The sequence below is a fragment of the Macaca nemestrina genome, chromosome 5 (genome assembly GCF_043159975.1).
Source record: "Macaca nemestrina isolate mMacNem1 chromosome 5, mMacNem.hap1, whole genome shotgun sequence".
NCBI classification, from domain to species: domain Eukaryota; kingdom Metazoa; phylum Chordata; class Mammalia; order Primates; family Cercopithecidae; genus Macaca; species Macaca nemestrina.
In genome coordinates this window covers 141,828,520-141,853,325 of record NC_092129.1, presented here as the reverse complement: position 1 = coordinate 141,853,325, position 24,806 = coordinate 141,828,520, and the positions used below count along the sequence as shown (strand labels likewise).

General features: G+C 47.1%; 1 long non-coding RNA gene across 5 annotated transcripts in view; it reads right to left on the bottom strand.

Annotated features, from left to right (window-relative positions):
• Positions 1 to 24,806, bottom strand: part of LOC139363406 (uncharacterized) — a 62,395-nt gene that overhangs the window by 2,284 nt on the left and 35,305 nt on the right. For 2 of the 5 annotated variants that reach the window (XR_011623741.1, XR_011623743.1), the window contains 3 exons: positions 14,846 to 15,010; positions 10,702 to 10,783; positions 6,279 to 6,395 (listed from right to left, as the gene is read on the bottom strand). This is a non-coding gene — a long non-coding RNA (uncharacterized lncRNA). Of the gene's footprint in view, positions 1 to 925; positions 1,017 to 5,733; positions 6,226 to 6,278; positions 6,396 to 10,701; positions 10,784 to 14,845; positions 15,011 to 16,834; positions 17,079 to 24,806 lie in introns of those variants that run through there. The other 3 variants (XR_011623744.1, XR_011623742.1, XR_011623745.1) reach the window with 3 other exon arrangements.

Below are 24,806 nucleotides of genomic sequence, written 5' to 3'. Positions count from 1 at the left end.
CTCTCCGTCTCCTCTCACTCCCAACCAGTTATCAAATCCCTTCAGTATTAGTTCCATGACTTTTTAATCTGCCCCTTCCTCTTCGCCACCCCAGCCTGGTTCAGACCTCCTTTGTCACTGGAATGGACCACTGAGAACTTGCTGGCCTTCCCGTCCCCACCCTAGCTTCCTCCATCATATTGCTGTAACTCCCTTAGGGATCACTGTCTTCATAATAAAAACCAAACTCCTTCTCCTGACATCAGAGCCACAACCATCTAGACCCAGCCTGTCCTAGGTCTCACTTCTCACCATGCACCGCACACAGGATGCTTCACACACATAGATCTACTCTCTCTGCTGAACCTGTCAGACCTCCTTGCCTCAGTGAATGCAGTTTCCTCCAGGAGAAATTCCCTTATCCCTCCCACAAGCCCCCTCTCCACCTACACACACACTACCCTCCTTTCTCCACTGAGTAACATCTACCTGTCCTTTCAGGCTCTATTCAAATGTTGTGACTCTACAAAGACTTCCCTGATTTCTGGGTAGAAATAACTCATCTCTCTTCTTTCTTCTCAAAATGCTTCATCTGCACCTTTGTGCCAGCATTTATCACCCTTTAGCCTGTAGTCGGCTGAATGCTGTTCATGTTATTTTCCCTACGCTAATAACAGTCATAACAATAATTAATGCTGATTGATTGCTTGTACTAATCATTTGACATATATTATCTCATTTAATTCTCAAGAGAACCTCACAAAATAGGTGTGTTATTTTCCCCATTTTGCAGAGGAGGAAGCAAGCTATGTAGCACGTAATCACATGCCTGAGGTCACCCAGAGATTTGGGCCCAGGTGCTCTGACCCTGGAGCCGGCACCCTTTCCTACTCCCATGAACTGCCTTCGGGAGGCTAGAGGTCAACAGGCAGGGAGTTCAACTCACATCTCTGGGCCGCTTCTGCCTCCATCACAAAGCCAGGCACATGGAGGCAGGTCACCGACGCTTGTTGATTTAAGAGTTAAAGATCCATTGGCTGAAGAGTTGAAAGGAGATAGAGGATAGAAAATAGACAAGGACATGGGGGTAGAAGAAAAGAGATTCCAGGGGTCCCTTAAACAGAATGTCCTCCTTCCTCCCAGCCTCCTTCCTCCCACTTAATTTTTCTTTTCTACTCTATTCATTTCCTGGGGTTGCCAATTAAGGTGCTGGCAGGGCTATGCTTCCTCTGCCACCTCCAGGGGAGAATATTTCTTTGTCTCCTCCAGTTCCTGGTAGCCCCAGGAATTCCTTGGCTTGTGGCTGCATCACTCTAACCTCTACCTCCATCACATGACCATCTTCCTTTTCTCTCTCTGTCTTCTCTTCTTAGAAAGATAATAGTTATATGGGGAGGAGGCCCACTCTAATAACCACAGCTTACCTTAATTATATCTTCAAAGACCCTGTTTCCAAGAAGATCACACTCACAGGTTAGAACCTCAGCATATCTTTTGGGGGGGTGTAATTCAACCCCTAACACTGCCTATTAATCAGATTGTAACACGTGAGGATATAGGGCTTTCATAGCACCAATAAAACTGTAATCATCCACTACTGAGATACAAATCCTTGGTTCTGCTTTCTGAGTTGACATCGCCATATGATAAATCCCTAGTTCTTTAAGATGTTTAACTCGTGTCATTTTGAGACACATGAATTGACAGCTGGGGATGAAGACAGAGTGAGCTAGAAGAAAGGAGTGAGTGGTGGCCCCTCTGGGCTGGATGAGTGCAGCCAGGGCAGAGTCCCGGCTTGTGACAGCTGCTTATCGGAGCTAACCAGGTGTTTCGTACAGCATTAGCCCCACCTGAGCTTCTTGCCCATCTTGGGTTCCACATTTGAGTTGGGTGATAGTCACAGCACAATCTCCCTTCCTCTCCCACCAGGGAAACTGTTTTTTCCAAAGTAAGACTTGTTCACTCTGCATTATCTGTCATTTCCCCACTCTCTGCCTCAGTTTACCCTTCCATCAAATTAGGAAACCAAGAACACCTAAATTTAAGTGATTGGCATTGTGCCTCCTCCATTATGATCCTGGGTGTTCCCATGCATATCTGTGGGGCTCTGCCTGGCTTCCAAACACCAGGTAGCTGTAGCTGCTAGAGAGCTTTAAGGGCTTTGCTTCTCCATCTGAGCATCCTGACTGCTGCGTGTGGGGCTCTGCCCAGAGTCTAGAAGCTACCGTGCCTTCTCATAAGGAATGGGGGGAAAGACTGTGGATTATACATTGACTAGGGAACAGAAACCGTGCTGGGATATTTTATTAAATAACTACAACCCTGTTAGGTTATTATTATTAGCTCCATTTCACAATGAGGAAACTGAGGTCAGGGAAGTTAAACTACCTTGCCTGCCCTCACATGGCTCATAAGTGGAGGTTCTTTGTACATTGGGGTGCTGTGCCTAGACTCACAGTGCCAGCCTCCACAGGCCAGCTCTTGCTATGGCACTGCTGTTCATGTTTACAGTTTCTCTGCTTCTGCCATTTTGGGTGGATTGGTTGAGCCACTGTTCAGCAGGACCACAGGAAATACCTGTTCCCCATTCCTCCAGTCCAACCCTGATTTCTGTCTCACACAGGGTAACTGAAGCCACAGGGCTACCACCGTGCTTCCTCCATCACTTTGTGTCTCCTTTGCTGCCCCCAACAGGGATTCTGGGGCCAAAGCACACACTGGCTTGCTTAGGCTCAGGTCTCAGGATTAGGAAAAAAGCAAGCAAGACAGTGGGAGTTACCCAGGGCACTGGCTCACATGGGCCTCCTCCCTGCCACCCCTCCTTAAGGTTTTATTTAACCAGGTAGTTGTGGGTGCAGTAAGGGAGGCTCAGATTGGATAACAATTGAACACCAACACTGGGCTAAGCTAATGCCCACTCACGACCAGGGGCTCCAGAGAATGACCAGGAGGGTGGCGACAGGGAGAGCAATCCCCTGCAAAAAGAAACTCTGCCAGGGTGGGCTGTGAGCTCCGCCTGGTCTGCTGGTCACCCTTCATTCCTCTCTTTCTGGCTCCTCCTTCTTCACTTTCTCCATCCCTGTGTCTGCTGTTCTCTCTCTTTCTTGCCCTGTTTTATAATTTCTCTCTGCCAAGAGATCTTTGTCCCTGTCTTTTCATCTCTTTCTCTATCTGTCTCTCCTTCACTTGCTTTCTCCCTCCATCCCTAAACCAAACTTAGCCCCACTGGGCTCCAGGACCAGATGGATTGTGAAATAGAGTCCCCTTCCAAGGAGGAACGCTCTAGGCTCAGGTCAAAACAGGAGCTGCTCACATGTCACACACACACACACACACGCACACACACACACACAGAGAGAGAGAGAGAGAGAGAGAGAGAGAGAGAGAGCAGTAGTCTAGGACGGCACAGGGAGACGTGACTTCCTTCTGTTCCCACATTCCCTTGGAAACATCCTCCCTTTCCACTTCCCTTCTACATGGTGAGTGGCAGTTGGACGAGATGATGTTACACTGTCTAGTGTCCGGCACCGACACTCTGTAATTCTATGGAAATGGGTGTAAGTGACAGCACAAGAGGCTCAAGGCCACAAGTCCATGAACTCCTCTTTTCTCCTTGAGGATTTCTGGCAGGTGTCTCAAGATCCCCAAGCACTGCAGCCTGTAGGATGCTTTCTAGTGTCTCATGTTTGACTTCCAGTTGGACCATTTTGTGGTGCCATAGCCCATTTCCTCTGGGAAGACCTTCACAAATAGGCAAACAAGAACACCCCAGTGCTATGGGCTCAGGGTAAGCAGGACTCTGTTTACGGCTCCTGAAGAGCCCTTATGCTATCCCCTATACTCTGCACCAGCTTCCCCTCCCTAGAACGGGAGCTAGGGTCTGAGCAGAGACCTTGCTGAGGGATATGAGGTAAGGTGGGGACAGGACTGAGGGAGGGGGCATATGGAGGGACACACATGAGATGGAAAACAGTAGAAGCTTAGATATGACCAGTTTTCCTCACAGGACCAACTCCTGCCTGGGGGAGGGCTGGGGGTGGGCAGGAGAACTCTCAGCTTTGAGATTTCTCTGGGCAAGGGCGCCCAACCCAGCTTTTAAAGAAAGAAGCCCCAGAAAGGAAGATGAAGCCCAGAGAATCCTTTGCCCAGGATGTAGTATAAATCTCAACCTGCTCCACAAGGAGGAGGAGAAACCTCATTCATAATCTTGATGAATTGGTAACTCAATAAGCCCAGGCCCGCCCAGATGAGTGCTCAATTAGTGAGAGGAGGAGAACACCGGTAATTCCCTTCTCCTTGGGCGGTGGGAACTGTGCCACTCAGCCCTCCCCGCCCCTTTGGAAACTCCTGGGAAATGGCAACAACTTTGAACATTACACTGGCAGCCCCCACCTTAGTGAAGGTCCTTGAGCAAGTCTGAGAGAGCAGAAGTGACTTCTCTTTCTCCCTCCCTTCCTTCTTTTTTCTTTTTTCCTTCTTTTTCTGTTTTCCTTTCTTCCTTTCTCCCTTCCTCCTTCCATCCCTCCTTCCTTCCTTCTTTCCTTCCTTTTTCTCTTTCTCTTTTCTCCCTTCTTCCTTCCCTCCCTCCTTTCCTCCTTCCTTTTCTCTATCTTCCTTTCTCTTTTCCTCCTCTCCTTCCTTCTTTCTTTTCTTCCTTCTTCCCTCCCTCCCTCCCATTCTTTCTGTGGGTGTATGTGAGTGTTAAGTGTCTTGGCCAGGGCACTCATCCTTCTCAGATCATCATGCAGGAGCCCTCTCCCACCCACATTCCCATTCCCACCCTTCACCACCCCCACCATAGGCAACCGCTCTCTTTTGTAGTGTACCCTGAGGTTAGATTTGTATGTTTATGCCTTTTTAATTCATACACATGGTATTGCATTACAGACTCTGTTCTTTTCACTTTTCTTTTTTTAACTTCAGCACTATTTCAAAATGTCTAGCAGAGATGCTATGTGCAGATGGAGTTCATCATTCTGGTTGCTGCCCAGAGTTTGCAGGGGATGCTGCCACATGCCACCTCTCTATTCGTCTAGCGATGGACACCTGTGTTGCCTCCAATCCCAGCTGCCACAGCATCACTACACAAAATATCCACGTGCATATCCACAGTGGACCTTCATGAGGTCACCCTGTAGCTCATGTCCAGAATGCAGTTCTGGCTGAGGATATGCACAGCCTTGATCTGCCCAAGGACTGTGGGTGGGTAGGTTCTGCATTGGTGGCCCTGGCACTAGGAAAATACTTATTTTGTTTGGTGGTTCTACCTTCATAGACACAGCTAAGCCTAAGAAAATGCTGGAATTTTCCTGGTTGTGGTCCCACATTAGTAACAAATGCCCATGCCCCTTCAGGGTCAAGTAGCCCAGTTCCAGAGGCACCATGCACACTGTGATTTTCTGTTATGCCCAGGGGGCCCTTCACATGAGTGCAAGTTCATGGTCCCCATGCCAGTCACTACATAATTAAAGTTCCTTGGGAGAGGTGATGCCCCTTGATTCGCCTCTGACTCATCTCTAGAAGTGAGTAACTATGGTCTTGTCTCCATCAGGGTTGCTCCCTGGGGCCAGGCTGGGGAGAAGGGGGAGCTTGGACATAGAGATCTCAGCAGTCGGAGGAGGCCTGAGCACTTGGCCAGGCAGGGGAACTTCTGGGGACACCCTCATGAGTGTCTCTGCCTTTCTTAGTCCCCAGCCTTCAAACCCCCTGCCTCCTCCACCTTCGCCTTTTCTCTCAAGTCACAGCTCAGCAATTTTATGCCACCACACCACCACCCTGCAACTGGCTCACCCTCCTCAGACTGAGGACCAGCATCCCAGCCTGACCACCACTGAGGTCTCAGGTGTGTCTCCACCACTAAGTCTCTGGTGGCAGCCAGATCTGAGACCCAGGTAGCTAATCTGTACTCCTGGAGAGACCAGCTGAATGAACAAACTTTTCAAAGTGCTGAAACTTTGTTTGTAATAGCCCAAAACAACCACCAACCCAAATCAACCTCAACAGTAGAATGAGTGAGCCTACTGTAGTGTGTCCATACAATGGAATACTACAAGGAAATGGAAAAAAAACAGCAAAGAACATCATGGATAAATTTCACGTGCATTGCACTGAGTAAAAGAAGCCAGACATAAAAGAGTTCATCCATGGTCAGGCACATTGGCTCACAACTGTAATCCCAGCACTTTGGGAGGCCGAGGTGGGTGGACGTCTTGAGGTCAGCCTGGCCAACATAGTGAAATCCCACATCTACCAAAAATACAAAAAAAAAAAAAAAATTAGCTGGGCGTGGTAGTGCTCACCTGTAATCACAGCTACTTGAGAGGTTGAAGCAGGAGAATCGCTTGAACCCAGGAGGTGGAGGTTGCAGTGAGCCAAGATCATGCCACTGCACTCAGTCTGGGTAACAGAGCAAGACTCTGTCCAAAAAAAAAAAAAAAAGCTCATCCAGTACCATTTCTTTAAAGTTCAAAAGCAGACAAAACTAGTCTATGGTAATAGAAATCAGAATAATAGTTACTCTTGGGGAAAGAACTTGACTGGGAAGAAGCACAGAGGAATCTTCTAGGGAGCTAGAAATGTTCCGTATCTTCATTTGGGTGATAGTTACACAAGGGTAACTTCACATACATCAAAATTCAGTGAACATTTGAGTAGATATTTATTCAAAGAAAATATACAAATGGTCACTAAAATAAGCACATGAAACAATATTCAACACCATTAGTCATTCAGAAAATGCAAAAATTGTACAATGAGATGCCACTTCACTCCCACTAGGATAACTATAATTTTAAAAGAAAATAACAAGTGTTGGCAAGGAGGTGGAGAAATTGGAACCCTCATCTATTGCTGGTGAGAATGTAAAAAGGGGCAACCGCTTTGGAAAACAGTTTGGCAGTTTCTCGAAATGTTACAGATATAATTAGCATACGACCCAGGAATTCCACTCATAGGTATATATCCAAAAGAATTGAAAATATATGTCCACCCAAAAACTTATACACGAATGTTCATAGCAGCATTATTCATATTGATAATACCTTAAATATGGAGACAACCCAAATGCCCGTCAACTAAAGAATGGATAAACAAAATATGGTATATCCATACAATGGAATATTATTGAGCAGTAAAAAGAAATGAAGTACTTATGCATGCCATGACATAGGTGAACCTTGAAAACATTATACTGAGTAAAAGAAGCCAGAAATGAAAGGTCATATATGATTCCACTTATATGAAATATCCAATATCCACAGAGGCAGATGCAAATCCATAAGACAGAAAGTAGATTAATGGGTGCAGGGGTGAGGAGCAGGGAAGAACAGGATGTGACTGTTAATGGGTACAGAATTTATTTGGGGGATGATAAAAATATTCTGCATTTGACAGCGGTAAAGATTGCACAACTGTGAATATACCAAAAACTACTGAAACTTTAAAACTGTGAATTTTGTGATTAGTGAAGTATATCTCAAAAAAGCTGTTATTAAAAATTCATTGAGCAACACACTTAATATTTTGCATGTTACTGTATAAAAGCTATTCATAAGTAAATGAATAAATAAATGTACCTGAAAGCAAATGTTAAAAAATCAGTACTAGGATTTAAAAAGTGAAATACAGAACAAGGTTCATAATACTGTATTCTTTGTGTAAAGTCAAAGTCATATACATGCAAAGCAACACCGCATTTCTATAGGGATTCATGCTAATTCAAAGATAAACACTAGATTGCCCCTCAAGAAATCTGAATTTCTGCCTCTGAACTGAGTTCTCCTCTAAGTCCCAGATGATGGTTGTTGACCCTGATTCCTACCCAGACACCACCTGAACTCATTCCCCTGGGCTGAATCAGGTCCCTGGGTCTCTCACCCATTGTGTATGAACAGGAAGTTTGCTGCCCCATCTGCCTTCTGAACTGAACCTCCTCTGGGAATATCTTTTACCAGATCCTGATATCCTGGTACCGGTGATTGTCCCGACCATCCATGATAGATCTACATGTCCTCTAAGCATGCCGGTAGGGACTACCTGGTCTTCTCCAGGGCAACCTTCTGACTGAATCAGCCTCCCAAGCCTACCCCTAGCCTGAGGACTGTCTGCACCTGCCTGGATGGCTGAGGGATGCGCGGGGTCCACTGTAATTGATACCACAGTCTGCCTGATACCCAGGTACAGAGGCCTAGAAAGCAAGAGGTCTGTGTTCATTGCCTGACCACACTGACAGGGGCTAGATCTTGCCACACAGTGCAGCAGACTCTATCTTTGGAGCATTTGAAATGACAGACACAGCCACTTATCTCATCAAGTGAAAGGACTGGTGATGAGAAACCCCCTGGATTGTCCAGATACTGATTTATCTCAAGCGTCCCTTGAGAAGCTCTTTACGTACTGAAGAGACTGGCACAATTGTTGTATGTATTAGTTGAGCTTCTCAGTTGCAGACAACAGAATACTCTCTAGGTAGTTTAAGCAGAGAGCAGTTTAGTACAGATATAGAGAGCTCACAAAATCATTGGAACTGCAGAAGAAATACCCTCTATACTGGCCCAGTAAAGAAACCTATGCCTGTGAAATGGTTGGCAAGCTGCCATCACCACCACCACCCACCCCTGCGACACACACACACACACACACACACACACACACACACACACACACGCACCAGCCACCAGCACAAAGAGTGTTCTATCCCTTGCCTGGTCTCTCACGTAACTCACTCCCCAGTCACCATCTCAGTCACACCGAACAAGAAGTCATATTGGAAGCTAGCAATAGGGTTGCTAGCCATCCCAGCTGGTCTGGGACTGGGGATTTCCCATGTTGCAGGACTTTCTGTGCTAAATCAGAAAAGTCCCAGGCAAAACAGGGCAGGTTGGTTACCCTAGCTAGGAAATGTAGTGTTTTTGGAGTAAGCACTGGGGAGGTAGGAGTCATATTGCGGGGAACTGTCAAAATGTGGAGAGGAGGTCAGATGATTCGGGCCAGCTACAATGACAGATTATCTCTAAACTGCATGAAAAAAAATAAATTAGAATCTTATAATCACCACTTATTGAGTATTTACTATATGCCCTGAGCTTGCTTGCCAAGTGCTTTAGTATTACTGTTATTTATTATTATTATTCTATCTTCACCACAAACCTATGATAGTATATTATTTATCTAATGCTGTTATAGGTCCTGTTATGGAACTTACATTGTTGTGGGAGAAACAGACATTTAAGCTGAGGCATGAGCGAAGGGGAGGGAGCCAGATACACAGTGATGTGAGGAAAGGATGTTCTAGCCAGAAGGAACAGCAAGTGCAAAAACTGGAGGTGGGAACAGAAAGGAGTTTTGCATACTCCGGGAACAGAAGGAACTCTGTGTGGCTGCAGGAGAGCACAGGAGAACAGGAAGGGGTATACAACAAGGTTTAGGTATGGTAGACTATGGTAAGGAAGATGGATTGTACTTTAAGAAAAACTAGAAGCCAGTGGAGGGTTTTAAGCAGGGGAGTGGTATGATTAGATTTTCATTTTATAGCCTGGGTCACAAAGCTGGTGAATGAGAAATGAAATTTGAAGCCAGATATGTATCACTACAGATTGCGTTATCACCTGTTTTCAGCAACCATGCAAGCTGACATCATCCAGGACTCATAAGCAAGCGCCCCTAGTTTGTTCACAAATGCTCATTCTGTGTGTTGACTTCTCTACAGCAATGATTCTTCATCTGGAGCAATTTTGTCCCCCGGGGGGACATTTGACAATGCCTGGAGGTATTTTTGGTTGGTACAACTTGTCGGTAGGAGGTGGTGCCAGCATGGAGTGGGTAGAGGCCAGGGATGCTCCTAAATGTCCTACAGTGTACAGGACAGCCCCACGACAAAGACTTGTCCAACCCCAGATGTCAATATTGCTCTCCAGTAAATCACAGTCATTTTCTCATGTGTACAATGATGGGTGAATTTAAATGAAAGCTGAGACTCCTTCCAACTCCCTGAATGTGTATTCTTTGCTTGGGAAACAGGAGTGCTTCAAAGCAGGCAGCGGGCCCTCAGCACACATCACAGGGGTTTCTGTGACACCAGGTCTTTCATTCATTCTACCACAAAGCCAGGCAGGTCCTGGTAGCATGGGAAGAAAGAAACTTAGCTAGTGAGTGTGGAGTGGAGAAAACCACTGGTTTGGTTGGGCTTTTCACCTCCTGGGAACTGCTGCTGTGTTTCCCAGTGCTCCAGCAGCTAGGCAGTGTGGCAATCAATCAAGCAATTCCTGGCAGTGGGTCAGCTGATGGTGATGGGCCCGGCTCTGCCTGAGTCTTGGTGAGCTCTCCTGGGGCTTCCAAACATTCATGGCTGGGGACTGAGGCTGCAAGGGTCAGGGGATGACCAGCTGCCCCTTAGACACTGCACAGTGACATCTGCACATGTGCAGATACTCCCTATAATCTGTACTTAAACACAGTACTCCTACTGCATACCCAGAGTACGTTTTTCAATGCCTGCATATCCACACAGTTCCGGATCTCTCCTGGTGGCCACATGACCAACCCATCAGACCAGACGGTGCATGGATTATAGAGTGGAGATTCCCTATTCACACTATGTTACCAACTTTGGAGGCTGGGTGCACGCACATACACCTTCCATTTCCAAACACCACAGGCTGACTGCACATCATTTATGCTGCAGGAATGCCACATTAGACTCACTACAATGAATTGAGTGCTTACCATGTGCCACATGCCGTAAGTACTTTTATACATCTTCTCTTTGAGTCATTCTATCTTCATTTGGGTTCCTTGGAAAGCAAACCTTGAAGCAAAAATTTAGGAGCAAGTAGTTTAGTTGGGAGTCGATCCAGGGATTACTATGAGGGAATGGGGAGAAAGGCAGTGACAGGAGAAAAGCTCATGAAGGGTATGTAAATGAAGGATTCACCGCTCTGGGAAACTGTGGTTTGAGCCTCAGGAAGACCATATGGAACACTGCTCAGGTTTGTCCCCTCATCAGAGGAGAAAAAGCTTTGGTCCCTCACTGCCTGGTTGGCTAAAGGAATGTAGACAGAACACCCACAGCCTCTGCCACATCTCCCAATACCACTAAGGAAAGTATTAGATAACTCTATTTTAGATGAGGTAACAGGGGTTAGAAGAGGTTATGCTACCTTGTCCAAGGCAACATGGTTAATGAAGTGTGGAACCAGGATTCAAACTTGGGTCTGGCTAACTGCAGAGCCCACATTCATACTCACTGTATTAGCTTCCTCGAGCTGCCAAAAAATAAAAAGAAAGTACCACAAAACACCGCACACAGCGTGGCTTACACTACAGAAATGTATTGTCTCACAGTACTAGAGGCATGAAATTCAAGACCAAAGTGTCACCAGGGTTGGTTCCTTCTGAGGGCTGTGAGAGAGAATCTGTTCCACGCCTCTCCCCTAGTTTTCTGCTGGTTTGCTGCCAATCTTTAGTATTTCTTGGCTTGCAGAAGCATCACCCCAGCTCTGCCTTCATCTTCACAGGATATTCTCTCTGTGTTCACTTCCATGTCTCAATGTCCCCTTTTTATAAAGACACCAACCATACTGAATCAGGGTCCATCTAAGGACCTCATCTTAACCAACTACACCTGCAATGACCTTATTTCCAAGTAAGGCTGCATCCAGAGGTACTGGGAGTTAGGACTTCGACACAGAACCTTTGAGGAGACACAATTCAACCTTTAACACCCTCCATGCCTGTCATCACTCCTCTGTACCCCATAGGCCTTTGTTCTGCATGTCCATTTTTATCCTTTGAGCTTGTCCACTGCACGCTGGACAAAAGAGCCCTGTAGCTTGTAGCTTATGTCCCTCACTTTTGATGGCCCTACCCTTCAGGTGATGGCATGACTAGATCATGGCCAGAGGGCAGAGGACTGAATGAGATGGATGAAGTCTGGGAGAAAGCCTTGGTGAGGAAGCTTGGGCCTGGGGTCCACCTCGCTGTCACCTTAATCACTGAGATTCAATCACCAAATATAATAAAGAAAAGTATTACAGAAATAAAACACTGCCAAAAAATCTTTCTCAAATTATAAGTCCATGCAATGAGCAGTCTGGGTTTATAAAGAACAAATTATGCCAGACAACACTTGATTGTGCCTTTAAGGGAACTAGGAAATTAAGAGATGGGAAGGATGGAAGGGATGCAATACATCTTAATTTTAATACAGCAATTGATACACCATCTTGTGGAATTGTCCCTGCAAAATTAATTCAAACTGGCTTGGTGAGGAGAACTGTCCCTGGGGTTGAAAACCAGGGGAAAGATAAACAAACAAATAATGATTAAAGGAGAAACCAAAACCCATAGCCCTAAGGTAGGGAAAGGAAGGAGGGTGACTTAAGAGAGGGGAAGGAAGATTTTGAAATGTGCAGAGGTGTGGAATACGCCTAGGTGTTTGGGGAGCTGGAGAGGGGATGGCCCAGAGAAGGAGATTGACCAGGAGCCTGCCAGACAGTGGGATTCACCAGTGGCTCTATGCCAGGTGGGTCACATCACCAACCCAAAGAGACTGGGAAACTGAAGGCTGCACCCTGAAGAAACCTACAACCTGAATGGAGGAAACCTACTAAAGGCAAGTACAGTCGACTTCAGGGGCAGAGTCAGGTGCTAGGTTTTGCTTTTTACAAATGTATATGACATTTGAAGTGAAGTAGCCCATTCTTTGGAATCCTAGAATCCTGACTTGGGCTTAGAATGTTAGAGTTGACAGGGGCCTTAGTGAAGGCCTCTCTGTGCAGACGAGCAGACTCAGAGTCACAGAAAGAGAAGTATGTCTGGGGAGTTTGTCAGAAATGCAGATTCATGGACTCAGAACTCAGAGGTTCTGATTGTTGTGGACTTTGGATAAGGCCGAGGAACCATCATTTGTAACAGATCAGTTAAAGATAACTTTGGTATGTGGATCACACTGAGAAACACTGGCCCACGATCACACCCTGGTCCTGTGCTTTGATTCTCTTTGTTTTTCTTTCTTCTTTCTTTCCTTACTTCCAAAATGTTTTTCTCATGTGTCTACTATATGGAAGGCAATGTTCTAGGTTCCAGAGATGGAGAGATAAAAAGTGACTTTCATCTTTGAGAAGTGGACAGTGAGGCTACCCAGTGAAATAATTTATAGAAGCATGAGGAGCTGAAGTCATGTTTAACTACTCTATGAAAGCACCATCAGCAAAATTCAGACAGAGAGAAACTACAGGGCAAACACCAGGCTTCCTCAGTAAATACACTACAAAGGGCAAAAATAAGAGGAAGGGAAGATCTATACATTAAAGGGGACTTAAGGGACATATCAATCAATTGTCATGTAAGACCTTACCTGGATCCTGATTTAAACAAATGCTGTTTAAAAGAACTATTATGAGGCAATCAGAAAAATGTGAACATTTGTGGATATTTGATTATTTTAACTAATTACAAGGTATGTTGAGATGGTATTGCGGTTATTTTTTTAAACTTCCTTATCTACTAGATATAGAAACTAAAATTTTTATGGATAAAACAATTTGATGTTTACAATTGGCTTTAAACTAGCTCTGTGTGTGTGTGTGTGTGTGTGTGTGTGTGTGTGTGTGTGTGTGTGTGTCTAGGGTCAGCAGAGGGGTGTCTAGATCAAGCAAGATTGTAAGATTGTCTATGAGTTATTGATTGTTGAAGCCAATTATGGGTAGTTCATTATACTATGAGGAGTTCATTACTATTCTATTTTGTATATGTTTGAAATTTTTCTAATAGAAAGAAAGAGAGAAAGAAGAAAGGATGCAGAGAGGGAGAGAGAGAGAGAGAAGGGAGGTAGGGAATCTAGGCGGCAAGTGGTGAATGGAATCGTAGATTGATGACCACACAGGATGAACCAGGGAGAGTCCCCACTCTGGCAAGAGGGTTCAGTTCAGAAAAGGAATCAGCATTAACCAGGCCAAGATGTGAGGTGGAGGTATGGGGGAGGCCCGTGTAGATGTAGAAAGAATGTGCTGGCCGTGGCTATGGAAACCGCAAAAGAACAGCAAGGACCTGACCCCCAGCACTGGGTGGACTGGGCTCAGGAGCTCGGGGGATTCTGGTAGGTGAGGGAAGTAACCAAAGGATTTCAGACAAAAGAGACATAGAAAGACACATGTTTGGTTAGCTCACCTGGGCTTCTCTGTGGAGATTGGAGCTGGATAGGGAGACCAGTGGAGGGAAAACAAGTTATGCCAAGGGGGTGTGAACAGAAGGGGACACTGGAGACATTTAGGAAGTAGACTCTACAGGATGTAGTGTTTGGGGGGTCTCCTGTGCTTTTTGTTGGATGTCTAAAGGGATGGTAATATCATCTCTCAGCCAAGGCAGGGAACACAGGTAAAGGACCTGGTGGGGTAAGAGGTGACAGATTCATGTGGACACCTCGGATTTGTGGGAAAGCCAGGGAGAGATGTTTCACATGCCTTTGGATGTATAGCATTGCAGCTCAGAGGAGAGATCTAAACCAGGGGATGTAAACATGGCCTTGAGAAGAAGGAGAAGAAGAAAGGAGGGCCTGAGTCAGTGTCTTGGAGCAACACTGATATCTCAGCTGATGGTAGTGGGAGCCTGCACCTGGTCCCAGTCTCCCAATCCATTCTCTGCCAGCTCCTCTCTTACAACTTTTGCACTTGAGTTTTGGGGTCCGCTAGTCTCTGGAGTCTCCTGGGTCAGGCCGACTGGTGGCAGCTGCTTTCTCTTGGTTCCCTCACTGACCATTCCTGCCAAGTAATTCTTGTACCTGCCTGTGAACCAACACTTGCTCAGGAAGCTGAAGGATGCCTCCATCACCAAAGCCCTTTTTCATCATGGTCAACCCAGCTGTACTTGCCTGTGTATTGTTTCTCTGTCGCTTGCTTCAGTTGGGCAGAATGGGGTGGTGGCAACACACAACACCTCTAGAGGCCACTGGACCTGGGGTTAAGTCCCAGCTCAGCCATCAGGGAGTGTGTAGACTCAGTCGTGTTATTTTACCTCTCGATGTCTGTTTCCTCATCTGCAAAAGAAAAGGAAAGAATGAGATTTGTACTAGCCTCTTAAATGCCATAATTCACAAATAGCACTTCACTGTATGCTATATAAATGTCATTTTTGTTATTCTCCTTGTTCTTACAGACCTGCCTGTCTGGACAGTTGAGCAGCCTCTGCTCACCCCTATGGCTCCTGCAGACAGCATTGGTTCCTCTTTTCCTGGGTGACAAGCACCCGCCTGGCCCTCCCCTTGGATACTAATGTTCTCCTAGCTCTTGACTCTCTCCCTGGCTTCTCACCAGCTGGGCTTCCCTGCCTAATTCTGAATGTTGGTGTCTCTGTAGCTCCTTGCCCTGAACCAACAATCTTCTGAGAACTGCAGCCCAGTGGGCATCTCCAGTTATATCATATTCTTTTCAAAAAATTAACTGTACACATCTGTTTGTGATACTAATTCTTCTAACGTTTAACTACTAAAGTGATGGAGAAACAAATAAACGGTGCCCCCACCCCAGATGAACACAGCTGTCATTCCAACTGGGGATTGAGGTGGCCCAGGGGACAGGGCTGCTTGGTAAGGCCTGTCTGTGGCAAGTGAAGCCACACCTACTGTTCTCTTTGCACAAACAAGACAAGAAAACTCATTTGTGCTCATGGGAGCCAGCCCCCTCCTCCATGATACCCCAGACATTATCCAGACGGCCAGTTTCCAGAGCATTTATTAAACAACCATTTACGGAGAGCCCACCATGAGGCAGCCACTGAGTGCTGAAATTGAATTTATTTTCTGTGTTAAGTCTCAGAAAAGATTGGAAAGCCTTGTCCGTGAGGCCTCGAGGTAGAATTGCTATGCCTTTACAGAATGAAATGTGTGCTGTTTTGTGTACTGCTATTTATTGTTCCTCTTGCTTCCTTGGAGGGAAAAATAAGATCTCAGTCCTATGGGGTGCCGCCAAGCAAGGCAGCTGCAAGGGTTTGGAGATCAGCTTGAAGGGGCAAGAGGTACCTCTTTTTTCTGAGGCCATCTTAATTCACTGCTGTGGCTCATTTAAAGTGGTATTTTAGGGGAAAGGAGAGAGGGTGTTTACTGTTGTTGTTTTTAAAGATAAACTTAAAATAAGGGATTGATTGGAAGACTTTTCCTTCTGTAGCAGAATCTACGTATCAGCCCCTCGTATGCGTGTTCCCTTCCTTTTGCCAACAGAACCCGGATTTCAGCTCTGGCCTCTCATCTAGCAGGAGTTTCCCAGGCCCCCCAGCAGCTGTCTATGGGGCCAAGTTCTTGCCCAGGGTATTTAAGGAGAAATTATGTCGTCAACTTCTGGGTCTTACCCCTCTAACGTTTCAGTGTTGACGCCTCTATATCACCCAGACACAGTGCCAGGAAACTGCAGGGACTATAGAGACAAGGGCAATGATCTAGAGAAGCAGTCTGGGACCCTGATAACCTCACGAGCTGGGCCACTGGCCCACCATGAACCAGCTGCCTCTCTCTGGATGGCCACATAAGAGAAAAGTTAACCCACTGAATTTTGAATGTTTCTTTGTTAGAGCAGCTTAGCCTCTACCCTAACTAATACATTCTTTACTACAGTACAGTTGTTAAAGTCCTAAATTATTTGAGTGTCTTTGTTACAAATTATCAGACTCCCCCTTCCTTTCACCCCCAAACTCACCACTCTTTAAGTCCCCTCTCCTCTGGGCAGCACACCCAAGAATCCTGTGACAGCTACTTGCAAAGTTTTTGCTCTTTTACATCCTGGCTGCTAGAGAAGCTTTATTTCCCTGCAACACCTTAAAATGTACACAGTAAAACAGTAAATGGCTTACTACTGAAAACACAGCTTACCCTTGAGAAGTTCCATTTTTTCGTGCCTTGATCTCTCTATGTCGAAGAGTATGTTTGGGTTAGAGAAAGTCATGTCAGAGCAGCGAAGTGGCTTCTGTTTAAATCAGAATGTTTTCAGGAGTGGCATGTCAACCTGGAGGATCTTGGGATCCACTCTTGCCCTTCCTGGCCCCACCTGCAGCTGTTCTGGTTAAACCTTCAGGGGTGTGAAAGGATTGTTACTTGATAAGAAGCAGCCCACCAAGATGAGAGGTGGGGGATTGCATAAAGACGTATCTCCTTTCATGTTAAAAGAGAGAAAATAAAAGAGCAAGGGAAATCACAGTAATATAATTTTTTAAAATCCTTGTCAGGCAGCACTTCAGGCAGGAGAAAGGTGTTGAGAAATCAAGTAAACAATGACAGCACGCCAGGACTCCCAAAAGACTAGGTGCTGCTTGTGGAAGCCGCTTGAGAAAGAGAAAGGACATACTCAGGATAAAAATTAAATAAAAACTGGATCACAGTGGTGAGAAGAAAGGAAATTCCACCTCTGATCCCCATCTCACAAATGCATAAACTGCTTTATTGTTTTGCTGAGAAGCTCACAAAATGCATAAACCACTTTACTGAAACAAAGACTAATACCTCTGATGGCTGTCACCTCTGCCAGCCCTGCTCAGAGGGGTGAGAACCTTCCGTCTGCCCTTGGCCATCCAGACCCTCAACCAGTTTGGGTCAAGATAGCCTGCACAGTCCTGGTCTCCCAACTGGCCAGCCAGTGGAGTCTAGAAGAAACTTTGCAGCTGTGACATCTAATGCATCTGGGTGAGTCTCACATACACCCATGTTCACTGAGCAGCAGCTTCCCCCATGACCCTCATCAGTCTGGCAAGTAGAAAAACAATGGATTTGGGCACGGGTTCAAATCCCAGCTCTGCTACTTCCCAGCTGAATGATCTTGGACAAATTATTTAATGGTTCTCTCTCTGTTTTCTCCCCTGTCAATTCACAGGGCTATGTTAAGGATTAAAAAATGGTAGATATTAAATACTTCCCCCTCTCTGTGAAATTTCTTTCCTTCTTTTGTGGTCTTTGAGTTCATAAGGCATCTGCCCTGCCCTGAGGCCTGGGTCCTTTACCCCCCTGACTCCATGGTCCCGATAGCTCACTTTACTCCTGTCCCAGATATCCCTTCAAAACTTGGTCCCTGTACCCACCCCAGACCTCTGTGAAGGCTGCCTTCCCTCTTCCCCCACAGACATCTCTGTTATGATCAGCCAGGGACACAGGCCATCAGCCCCATCCCATCTCCACAAAGGCTGTGATGCCACCCTTGCCTCACTGAGGCCCAGAGGGGCTTCTGCTGAGCAGGGTGAGCTGAGGAAGGTGCCCAGACCTCCCCACTACATGTCAGGGTCCCAGACCTGTAGTCAGCTTCCAATTCTGCCTTTGCTGCTCTCAGCCGTGAGGCCCTGAAGCCCGTCCTTGCTTTGGACTGCTCCTTATGTGAGATCAATGCACATGCTCAGTGTTTGAGCCAGCTTGACGGAGGGGCTGAGATCCCCACTCCTAGAAGAGCTGCATTTGAAGTTCCCGTCACTTCAGCGAGACACGAGTTTCTCTTATGCTGCACTGTGACTCTTGGTTTTCTTTCAGTGGGGCTCACTCTGGGGTTCCTTCTCGGTTTCTGGTGGCCCTTGCTCCCCTCCTCAGCCTCTGCTATTGCATGACTCATTGTGCCCACCTCCTTCTCCATGATGTCCCCCATTGAGGCCAGAACCATCGTGGCTCATCAGAGCGATGACAATGGTCTTAAAGCGGAATCAGGAGACAACGAGTGCTTCTTCCACTCTGGATGAGACTGAGGACTCATTCCCATTTGAATGAGGTGTCACTCAGATGAAACACCATCCCTCCCTTAGTGGGGAAGCCTGCAGTGGAGAGGGGGACACTCAAGGGCCTCCTGCTAATTGCTGCTGTCAGGTATTTCCAGGAGGAACAAGAGCAGGTTTCAAGGGGCAGGGTGGAGCTAACCCCTGGCCTGTCTGCACAAGTGTCCCAGCTCTCCACGTCCTGGCCACTTTGTCCCACTGAGATGCGCTTCATGCTAAAACCTTTCTCAAGTCCGTCAGTCAGTAATGAGTGAGCACCTACTATGTGCCAGGCACTGTGCCCTTTGCTCCCTTCAGAAGCCCCACAGGTGTCCACAGACCTCGGTGAAAACCTGCCAACCAGGTGATGATTATAATCTTCTTGCTGTCACTGGTTCCATGCAGAACTCAAATAATTTGCATTCCCAGGGTATTCCAAACGCAGTACAAAACGGCTGATCTTGGCCAACATTTTGAGGGCTTCTAGAGGACCAAATTGAGACCTGGGAGCTGAAGCAACAGTGCCACGATCCCAGCCCTGGGCTCTTCACTCATTCTGTCTCTGCCTGACATGCTGGCACAAGCTGAAAGGCGCTCCATGTCTCTCCAATTCTGTGTCACACAGGATGTCCCAACATCCCATCTGGTTCCTACCTGACTGTTCAGGATCTAGGAGGCAAGTCACTTTGCAGGAAGTCAAGGCTGTGAGTAAGGATGTGGAGGGAAAGGCTGAGGTGCCAGCTGGGAGCTAAGACCAGACCTTTGCCTGGTAGAGTGACTATCTGGGGCAATGCAGGCTCCAATGTCAGTCTAATTACAGGCCTGTCATTATTCATTAGTCCCGTGGAGCGGCTGGTAGGGTGGAAATGAAAGAAGCGTGAAAGGAAGCTGGGAAAGCGGGAATGAGCTCAGCCAGGAGGGCCCTGGGGAGAGCAGGGGTGCTGGCCACGCTGACCCAGGCACCCCACACCTCTCATTCCCCACCTCTTTCCATGACCTCCACTCCCCCTCAGCACCCAGAGAGTAGCCAGGCAAAATCTTGGTGCACAAGTCCTCTGTCCCTCCCCAACCTTGTGCTCCTGGGTCCTGAGGTCTGTTTCCCCACCCCCCTCTAACTAGGGCAGTTCATTCCTTCACAAATACTCCTTCAATCCCTACTACCTGCTTGCCATTCTTCTAGGCCCTGGGAGGTAATGACGAAGGGGTCTGATTTTAAGTGGGGAAAGTCTGAGGAAGTGACATTTGAGCAGGGCCCTAATGTTCAGGAGGGGGGACTAGAACAACAGAAGTGCAGGTGCAAAGGGCGTGGGGCAGGCTGCGATGCACTTAATCTGTGAAGGGAAGCCCAGGGATGGGGCAGAATGAGCTAGGAAAGAATGGGAGGGAAGCAGGTCAGATCACACACAGTTGGCAGAAGGTGAGGTACAAGGGTAAGAACAGGGAGACGGACCACAAGCCGGTGCAACAGTCCAGGTGTGTGACAGTTTTGACTTAGACTGGGGTGGTGAGGAGTGGTCTTTCTTAGAGTTTATATTTCAGATACTCTGAACTCAGCTCTCACCAGCTCCCTTAGCTATGGCTCCCCACCCCTAAAGCGATGCTGGACCCATCATTTCACATGCCCTCATTCCAAATATCTTCCTCATGTGGCTGAGGCTCACACACATGCAACCAGCCACCATCGTCAAGGCTGCCAGGCCATCCTCGGGACGGGGGTCCAACCCTGCAGTGAGGCTGTCTGCCCCTCCTTACCACTTCTTTACATATTTAACTCAAATGACGCTTACAGAAAGCAACCCGAAACTGTGTCAGCACGGGGCTACTGTTATAGAAGAAGACATCGCAGTTTACCTGGGACAATGAAGAGTAGGAGGTGAACTCTGTGGCACTGAACTAGACGGTTGTATTAAACAGATCATACCACTTTTTTCCAATTATTTAGACTTTTTAAGCAGTGAGCAGGAACTGGATGGTGGCAGAACTCCTGAGGTGCCCACGGGCAGCCTCGCTTCTGGTTGTAGAGGAACTAGGAAGCCCAACTGGAGGACTCAGATCCTTTGTGTGTGTGCCGGGCCCCCCAGCCAGACGCCAGGCTCCTGGGCTCCCACCACACCCTTCATCTCTGCGTCCTCAGCACCTGCCATAGGCAATGTTCTCACAGTGCCTGCCAAACCAGTGGAGGAATAAATGGACAGATGACATGAGCGCTGCCTTGCGCCCCCACCCCAGAACAGTGCCAGGAACACAGGATAAAGTGAATTGAGGATGGTCCCACTCTTTCAACACTCTCCTCTCTGCTTCCAAAGGTGAGAGCCAACCAACCAATCAGGGAGGGGAAGGAGGCTCAGGTGTCAGGGCCTGAGAAGATGTCACTATTACCCCTTTAAGGCAACAGACTACCATGCTTTAATAGGTCCATTGTGGGGAGGCAAGCTTTGCTGGGCCAGGCATAGTTTGGGCACTTTTCAAATCATAGGGTGATTGCCCGCCTGGCTTGAGCACAGATCTGGCCCTCCTGCAGGACCCCCAGCCCTTGGGCAAGGAGACTGGTGGGAAGCAGGCCTGTGGGGGCTTCTCTGTTCCAATAACAATGCAACAGTAACTACTAATATCCAACTGGCCCTCCTGGGCCTAAGACACTGTCATATACATTCTTTCTTTTGCCTCTCATTGCACCCTGGAGGGAGACAGACAGTGTGGATTGCCCCCAAGGTCCTACAAGAAGTAAGAGCCAAGACCAGGTTTGAGCTCTGGTTTTCTGAATCCACATTCTCAGCCCCCTTTCCCACACCACACAGCTCCCCAGTAACAGTGTGGAGTTCAGAGCAGCAGGAACCATCAGTGATCATTGACTGTGGGCTCATCATTGCACAGTGGGGGCCCAGGAGGGAATGGGGCCTCCTGCACCTGGACCCACCCTTCACACACCAGGCTACCTATGCCTATTTTCCCAGGGGTTTTTGGTCTCTTGAGATTCTGTCCTGCTATCACCATTTTACTTTCTAGACTATTTCCTCTTCACCTCTAAGACAGCTGAGGCAGTTTACAGCTGTTTACTAGCAGTCAGGTAGAGGAGGAACTTAAGTGGAATATAAACTATTGAATTAAATTATCCTCTTCAAATGCCACCCGGTACTCGCTCTACCTGAGAATTTCAATCAATGCTGGTAACTTCCTTCTCTTTAATGGAATGCACCAGACAAGTTTTTTTGCCTGCCATTTGAGCTGGGCTGCTGCTGTGGCAGATGCTGTTATAGGGGACAGAGATGTTCGTGTAGACACGCATGACAATGCATCACCTGAAAGCATAGCTTTCTTGAGCTCCCAGCAGTGCCATTAGCAGGTTGGGAAATTGTTTCACTCTTCGAGCCTGGGTGTTAGACAGAGGCATCCACAGGAGGGTCAGTGAGGCCCTCCAGGAGATGGGGGGTGGAGTTCTGTCCTTCAGGACACCTTTTAGAGACTCAGGGAAACAGTGGTATGGGAGAGGAAGGGTAGCAGGGGAGGAAGACGGATTCCCTCCTAGCACCAAAAAATATGGGTAAAGCTCATAGCCATACAAACAACACCCACTAATTACAAGTCAAAGGGATAGAATGTTGTGCCCTCTGTATTTATAAAACAGAATGTCCCTGGGCTGGGAGTTCCTGGGTTCAAGTCCTGGTTCCAACATGTATTAGCCATGCTGTTGGAAGCAGGCCTCTTCTCTGCGGCTCCATTTCCCTTTTCTGTAAAATAGCTTCCCTGCCTACATTATGGGGAATGCAAAAGCATTGACATCTTCCAAGTGCTGTACAATTGTGAGTTCCAACATATTGGGCGGTGGGAGGGGCCCTTTGAGAGATATCCCTCCGGACCCCCCACAGACCTCTTAAGTGGCCTCTGGGCCAGGTGAAGAGGGGCCAAGGCCATTTGCATCTTGGAAGGAGGGCTCGGCTGGGACGGCCATCCTGGAAGTGACCTCTGGGAGGCAGCAGAGGAGGTGCTATGGAGCCGCCACAACTGAAGTTCCCAGCTGGGGATCCTCAGGGGACAGGGAAGGGGAAGGAAGCACTGAGACTGAGTGACTGGCACTGTTTCATAGATAGGGAAGTCAATGTGGGAGTTCCATAGGGCCTGCTGGGCCCATGGTTGGGGGTCACCACCACCAAGCTGTGTCCTGATGCCATTCCTTCCCCAGGGCTTGGGCCTCTTCCTTTCTGCCCTGACCCTGGAAACATGATCCTTCCAAGTTCACTCCTCAGCAAAATTTTCCATCCTCAGAACGGGTTTTCCAGACAGGACGAAATATGCTTTTAAGACTCTCTTCTCAAGGGCAATAGAAACTTCCTTACTTACGGCACAAGGAAAAACGAGGCAAAAATAATTACTGAGCGCCTACTATGTGTCAGCATTGTGCCTGCCGGTTTATGCACACTAATCTCATTTACACCACATAGTAACTGGCTGAAGTGGGTTAGCCCATTTTACAGATGAGGAAACTGAGGCATGGGGAGTTAAATGACTTTGACAGGATCAGACAGGTGGGTAAGTGATAATGCTGGGACTCGAACCTAGAGTTCTCTGACTCCAGTGTGCATGTTCTTTCTACCATGTTAACTACATAAACATGACAGAATGGTCAAGGAGGCAGAGTAGACGCCACAAAGACAAAATGACAAAATATTTGCCATTTCTTCATGCTAGAAACATTTGAATTGCTAAGAAACAGCAACGATACAGAAGAGTTACAGGACCCAGACTTGGAGATCTTCTTACCAGTTTCCACCTCCATTTTGGATCTCTCTATAATCAGCTTCCTGTGGCCAGTCTCTTCTTCATTGAGAATCCTTTTGTTTTTGTTTTTGTGCTGTTGCCTTTGTTGAGAGTTCTTACAGAGCTCTTCCCAAGATGGTTCTCTGCTTATCTTTCACATTCTAGTCTATGCTGACTCCCTTAACTCTTGGCAAGCGCCTGCTCCTCCAGGTTTTTTTCACTAGCAAAATTATTTTCCCTTCTTCATTCAAAACATGATGCTAGAGCTCCAATCTTGAGCTGGATGCTAGACAAGGACCTTGGGACAACAGTGTTTACCACTTAGCAAGCACTTGCTACTGGACAGGATTCATATATGCTGAATGTTAGCATGCAGTATCTCATTTAATTGTCTGGACATCCTTAGGGTAGGTGTTAGTATCTCTGTTTGATGGATCGGGTAGCTAAGGCCCAAAGTCACTGAGTAAGCTGCCCAACATCACAGACAGTCAGTTCTCAACCTCAGCTCTGTGTGGCCCAGAACCTCTGGCATTAACCCCACCCACAGGGGATGGTCAGGAAGATAACCCGCTTCCCCATCCTCTCTACTATGGATCTTGATTCTTACTATAAGTTAATATAGATTCTCAATATAATTTAATATACCAAATAGATGACAGTGGGACTCTGCTGGGATAGAAGAGGAACATGTGATACGTCTGCTAGGATCTGTAGTCCATTTGAAGAGACTAACACATGAAGTGCATTCCATGACCTCCCTTGCATCCTGGGACATTCTTGTGTGTTCCTTCCCACCTCCCTAACATTCCCTTTGATCTCCTGCTCAAGCTGCCCTGTTAATGCTGGTGTTCTACAGGGCTCCATCTTCAACCTATCTCTCTTCTCACACCACATCAGGGCTTAGAGATTTGAATAACCACGAGGAGTGTGCAGAAATTCACCCAGCAGGCTGAGCATTAAACAATAGCTGCTTGCACAGCAACCAAACAAAACCTTTGCCTGGCTACGGGCCTTGAACCATACCCAGCCTGACAAAGCTTCCAAACAAAACAGAACATTTTGGCAACCCAAGCCATGCTCAGAGCTGCAGGGTTGTTGCTCTTATTTCTATTTTCCCGGGACAATTTCATCTATCTCAAGTATTTATCTATTATCTACTTCCTCCATGATGATAACATCTGCATCTGCTGTCTTCAGCCCAGGTCTCTCTCCTGGCTTCCGACTCTGTGCATGTGACGGTCTGCTGACATCTCCAGCTGCCTCTAGACCCAACTTGGCCAAACTTGAATGCACCATCCCCCATTTCTCTCCATCCTCCTACCTGTGTTTATCTCCCCCCTTTCCCTTTCCCATCCCAGTTTCTC